Source organism: Gouania willdenowi, chromosome 19 (genome assembly GCF_900634775.1).
Source record: "Gouania willdenowi chromosome 19, fGouWil2.1, whole genome shotgun sequence".
NCBI lineage: Eukaryota > Metazoa > Chordata > Actinopteri > Blenniiformes > Gobiesocidae > Gouania > Gouania willdenowi.
Window position 1 is genome coordinate 21,262,856 of NC_041062.1, and position 6,756 is coordinate 21,269,611.

At 37.6% G+C, this 6,756-nt stretch overlaps 1 pseudogene; it reads right to left on the minus strand.

Moving 5' to 3' along the window:
• On the minus strand, positions 1-5,759 carry LOC114481874 (sodium-dependent lysophosphatidylcholine symporter 1-B-like; annotated as a pseudogene).
• Between the last annotated feature and the right edge of the window lie 997 nt (positions 5,760-6,756).

A 6,756-nucleotide genomic window follows, 5' to 3' on the forward strand; every position in this document is an offset into this window, starting at 1 on the left:
TTACAGCATTTTCAGCAGTTTTTTTTGGTTGTCCTGCATCCACTTCTCGTCGATGGGGTATGTCATCAGTATCAACAGCCCCACAGCAATAAGAACTATAGGAACAGGAGACACCAGCATCTTCAGGGTTAAATTGACAGTCTCCGGTTGGGATCACTCCCTGGTCTTGTAGTTGGAAAATCTGTAGATTTAAAAAGAAAGATCATTCGATGGTTGACTGAAGAATAATAGGACAGAGGAGATGTCAGATTAAAAAATATTTACACAACTTACTTCAAACTGAGAGTCGAGACACCCAGAGACACTCCAGAGGCAAACGTGATACAGAAAACATAGACGGAATAGAAGAGCGCTTCATGGCCATCGACTTTTGGATTTCTGACTTTGACGTCATAGAGCATTGACCTGCGAGCACAATGTTTTACAAGGAGGCTCAAGGACTTGTGCAAACAGACAACAGCACTTTATAATAACTATCATCAATAAAGGGTAAATAATGGTAAATAAATAGTTAATGAACCTTTAGTTAATAGTTATTTACTGTTAACAAACAATGAAATGATAGTTAATAATGTTTTTCAATGATTTTTGATGCTATAATTGATGTTATATTAACAGTTTATTGATGCACACATTATCATATATTATACACTTTATAAAGTGTTTATTAATGATTTACAAAGGATTAATAAACCTTGATTATGGTTTATAAAACATCTATAAACATCACAGAGACACATGGACCAGATATTTAATGATTTATAAATGTTTTATGAAACATCTATTATCATTATTTGGAAGGTTATTATAAAGTTGTAACTGAAGGTTATAATCCCTTACTAATGCGTTATAAAGCCTCTATAAACACGTTTTAGGGAGATATAATACTTTACTCATGGACACGGTTAATAATTGGTTTATAAACCATCTACAATCCTTATCTGGATGGTTACTGTAAAGTTGGAACAGATGGAACGAATGGCTAATTAGTTTTAACTTTCACCATTAAAGAAAGCATCAACCCTGTGTATAACAGACATAACAGACATTTACTAGGGCAGGAGGAACACTGCAGCCAAGCTCACACCGGCTGCTACTGAGACCAAGTAGGAAATGATCAGGTTGCTTTTGACAGAGATGATCAGGATCATAAAAGGTATGGCCCACTGTGAAAGAGAAAATATCCTCAGCCAAACCCTCTGATATAAACATTGTTTTTTAAAGGTATAAAGCATAAATATTCATAAAGAAAGTGATGAAGATGACTGACCAAGATGCCAAAGTAAACAGCCTTCTTCTTTCCAAATTTGACCAGAAACCATTGCCAGAATGGGATAGTTAGAGTTCCAGATATCTAAAACATGACATAAGTATTTTCACTTAAAGAGAATATGAATCACTTTACCATTGCCACAGTAATGTTTTTGGCCCTGAACGTGAATCTGATATGTCTTTGTTATTAAAATTACTCTTTTCATATGCAATAATATTGTCTTAATACATTTTTATGAATCTATGAAATGAAGTTACTTTAAAACCTTTAAATAAATGCAACAAATGTATATATTTCTGTTTACATTTTTATATGCCTATATTACTACATGAAGAAAATTCATCATTTAATATTACACAGGTGTAATTTTTTTAAATGATGTCATCAAATTCCAATCAAAGTAAAAGTTTTTCTATTTTAACTCTGCTTTTCATGGCAGCCAGGTACCTTGGCTTTAACTACGATTATGACAAACTTGGAGAAGTGACTTCTTGTTATATCCAAAGTTTAGGTAATTCATATTAAAAGTCTTATTTATATAATAGTTTGGTTTTAAGAGTTTTCCCAAAGATGAACATATGGAACATTTTGTTTTATTATTTTACTTTGTGTCTCATGACCTCTGAGTTTTACATTGAGACAGAAAGAAAAAGATAAAAACTCACCATGATGACCAGAAGAATATTCTGGTAGTCCTTCTTATGGCCGAGAGTGCAGGTGATGAAAAGCGCAAAATTTCCCTGGAATAGCTGCAGAAGCAAAAAAAGAAATTTCGAACTCGCACTTTAACTATTTTATAGGGCACTATAGGAAGACTTACAATAAACTGCAAAAAAAACTTCACCATCCAAACATTTCGGTTAACTTTTATCCAGTTGTCTTCCAAAGAAAAGTGTATTTACATAAAAACACACTCATACAAACATATTCACAAACCAAAAAGAACAATAAGGTGCATAAATACACGAACATATTTTCAGATTATATTACCGTGAAAGCCAGCGAGATGAAGAGGAAGCCAATCATCAGCTTCACATATGGTCCATGACTGATGATTGCCCCAAATGCTCTGCCTGAAGGTGAGCAGTTCAGCCTTTTTTCATCCACTTTCTAAAATAAAGAGAAAAAGACCAACAGAAATGTAACATTTATATCACAGCAATTATTATTATTATTTTTTTTAAAGCACAATATAATAAATAACAATTTCTCTTTTTCACAATTATTATTAAATGCCATAAGTATAATTATTTTCAAACTTGGAGGCCTGAACCTGAAATTATTATATTTTAGTTCAATATATTACATAAAGTGTTTGTTACTTTAGGAAGACCCCTGAATGGTTTTGAGACAAGACCATTCTAAGTGCTCTAGTTCCTGTTTTCATGGGAGGGTTGCTCCAATCCATTCGATCACATTAATAAAGACATATAGGAATACATGTAAGCAGTAGGAGTGGGTTGTTTGGGCTCAATTAAGTGTTGAGATTTATTAGTGTCTGACTTTATGTTGCTAAAATAAATAAATAAAACTCTCTTTTTTACAGATTTCCAGGTTAATTATTCTGTTTCTTCTCATTAATGACTTTCTGCCCTTGGGTGCTGTTCAGCATATCAACAGGCTATGCTGAGGGGCCCATATGGTATAACTTAATTGTGTCATAAAATGGCAAATTAAATATTGTTATTCATGAATTGGTACCTTTTTTCTCTTTCACTCCAAAAAACAGGATTGCAAGACACAGAACGTAGATGATGCAGATCACTCCTGATGCAATGAGGTAAGCTCATTTCTAAGGAATGACAATAATGCACATACTTAAATTCACTTAAAAGCCGCATTAAGCGGTTAGTATTAAATGTCATTCATTTATCATCATCTTACCATGTGCTCCAGGGAGGCTTGAGTCAAGATGGTTATCGGTAGGTTTGTGTTGTTCAGGACATCTGGCTCCATGATACAGGGGGAGGTGCCACCTACTATCTGTCCCTGAATGGCTGTGCCCAACACCATGGACAACACTTCAAACATCATTCCTACGCGACACACAGGATGTTCAGCCAATGAAGCACAACACACACGTAGAATCACACCTCGAAGAGAGGCCTCACGTACGGTAGGCTGTAGCAGAGTCTCGGTCTTTCTGGTTGCTGCTCATAAATATGGTGAGGGCTGAATACGGCACGTGAAAACACTGCAAATGTATACAAACAGGTGGAGAAGTTAGCACAGGGGCTTGTTCCGAGTTATCTAAAGCTAGTTTGTTGAGCGTTTCAGCCCAAATTGACTTCCCGACACATCACTTTTAGTCCGTTACAACACAAAATGGTTACGGTCTGGATATTCTTAAGAAGAAACACCTCAATATTGGAATACTAACCATCTGCATCGAATGGAAGAGGCAGCAGAAGATCAGATCCCAGATAAACTTCCCTTTCTTAAATGGAGGAACATACCAGATCAGGATGTATGTCAACACTGCAAATGGAGTGAATAGCAGGATCCTGTGATGAGAGGGAAAAAACGTTTTCTGTAAATCTGTTTGAAATCCCTTTGTAAAATAAACCTATACACTCATTGACATTGTCCGCTAACAGTAAACAATGACAATAAAAACACTGGCCATGTTGACATGGGAGCTTTAATTCCTCTTTAATTCAGAATAAAAGGTAAATCCTCTTTAAACTGACCTTGTAAACACTTAATTCCTAAAGCAAATGTAATTCCAAATTAAACTTAAATTTGAATTAGGTGGCTAGTTTATTCCAATTTTAATTACGAATTAAATTATTCCTCTTTCTTGTAAACACTTAATTCCGCTTTAAGTAAATTCAGGTTGTTCTGCGCATACGCGACTTACTGCATTTACGCACTGATGACGACATAGTCCAGGAGGGCTGCCTGGAGTCCAGCAGAGACTATTTAATACAAGCCTTAAAAGACATAAATATAATGAAAAGAGTGGATGGATGGAAGAATAAACATGCGAACATTGACAGATTTATTACAGACACGTGGACTTATTTTAATTTCTTCTGAGAAGGAAATATTACTTACAAACTATTTTAATGATCTTAACCCTTGAGCGAGCCTTGATTTGACTCCCAACTGTGCTCAGAGGGAAACTCAAATATTCTAATTAAGCAACAAAGCAAAGCAGTCGAAGCCGGAGTTATGTGCTTGACCGACTGCTGAGGGATGGGCACCGTCAATAAAATAGAATAGAATGCTTTCATTGTTATCATACACAAGGTAAAATGAAATTAAAAAGACAACTCTTGTGGTTCAAGATACAGATTCCTAACTCTTTCCAGAGCCTTCTTGTCAGCATGAGAGCTGCTCCTATACCACACCAGGATGTCATAGGTGAGGACGCTTTCTACAGAACATCTGTAGGACAGCAGTAGTTCCTGGGTCAGAGATCTTAAAAAGCACAGACGTTTTGTTTTCACTAACATTGGTGTTTGTGCCCCATGTAGGAACCTGAGAGTTGAATGTTCCCAGGAATTTAAAGTCACTGACCCTCTCTACAGTGTCCCCTTGGATGAGAGGGGGCAGGGGTCCTTCTTCCTTCTAAAGTCTAGCACCAATTCCTTGGTTTTCAAGGAGTTGAGTGCCAGGTTGTTGAGGGAGCACCAAGTCATGAGGTTCAGGACCTCCTCTCTGTAGGCTGTCTCATTGTTGTTATGAATCAGCCCCACCGCAGTAGTGTCATCAGCAAATTTGACCAAGGTGTTGTTATGGCGGACAGTGAGCACACAGCCCTGAGGGGCCCCAGTGCTCACTGTCAGGACTGAGGAGTGATGGGGCCCAGTCTTACTGACTGCTGAGGATGTCTCTGATCCATCTGCTGGTGTGCTCGCTGACACCCAGGCTGTGCAGTTTAGACATCAGTCTGCTGGGATGAGTGTATTAACTAAAGTCCACGAACAACATCCTTGCATATCTGCCAGATGTTTCCAGACGTTTACACACCGTGTGGAGGGCTGTTTTGATGGCATCGCCTGTGGACCTGTTGGCTCTGTATGCAAATTGGTGCTGATCAAGGCTGGGAGGCAGTGATTATTTTATGTGCCTCAACACCAGTCTTTAAAAGCGCTTCATCAAGGTTGAAGTAAGAGGCACGGCTCTGTAATCATTAAGACTGCTGACCAACTGTTGATCATGGCAAACTTTAGGCACCTCCTCCACACTCACAGTGAGGGCCAGGTTGTCAGTAGGTAGCAGCTTCGCAGGGGCACCCTCCTCCTCACTTACTTCAAACCTAGTAAAGCACTGATTTAGTTCCTCCACTAGGTGTGTGCTGCTGCAGGTGGTGGTGGTAGCGTTGGAGCTGTTAATGTTAACAATGTCACGGAGGCCCTGCCTCTCAATCTTCCTTGATGGTCTTTCTCAGGTTGGATCTGGCTGAGCTGTATAGTTCCATGTTTCCAGACCTGAAAGCAGACTCCCGCTCCCTCAGCAGCTGTTTAACCTCACTGTTCATCCACTTTTTTTATTCTGAAAATGTCTGACCTTCTTCTCCACTGTAACACTGTCCATACATGTTTTAATATAAAACAGAACAGTGGATGTATAATCCAACTGGTGTGAAGTTTAGAAAAGAGAATATAAACATAAACTTTGATTTTGAAGCTAATCAGTAGGAGCGTCTATTGGGCAAAATGCCAATGTGATGACAGACTAACTTACGTGGCCTTCACCATTAACATTTGTGCTTTTTCAGATTCATCTTGCTCAACAGAGCCACATCACCTGAGCAACATGGAGCAGGTGGATCTGTAGGAATAAGGCCAGAGCGATGTTAGTGTTCTGGGGCGGAGCTCCTCCGAAGGCATAGCACAGTTTTCTGACAGATGATTTTGCCTTTTTTGCTGCATGAGATGAACAAGAAAAAAAGAGAAAAGCATGGTTTTATTATTTTCGCATGAAATCTAAGTGTGAACACTTAGTCTTTCTCGTCAACTGCGCGCGTTAGTAGCAGTAACTGTATATATATTCTGTATGCCACTTTGTATTATAGTGTCTGATAAATTCACAATTGTCAGTAATAATAAATACATAACTGATAGATAATTATAATAATAATTTAAAAAAAACTGTGTACAGCACTTTGGTCAGCTGAAGTTGTTTTTAAAATGTGCACAAATGCACATAATTTGTTTTTGTTTCCCTGTGTGACATTTGGCATGTGGCTTTAACTGACTTACCTTATTTTAAGGGTTTGCCTCTGAAAACAGAAACTAATAGGTACGCTATGCTATAAAAGTTAGGGGAATTCCCAATTACATCATAGAAAAAACATTAATATATATTGAGTATTGCCATTTTGTTTGATTTTATGTATCAAAGCATCATCTCAAGACAAGGGCAAAATATTGAGATATATATCGTATATTGTGATATAGCTTGACAATATCAAGATATTTAAGGCCCTACCCTAAATAAAGTCAGTAGCCTTAAGCTAACAAAGCCTCTCAACA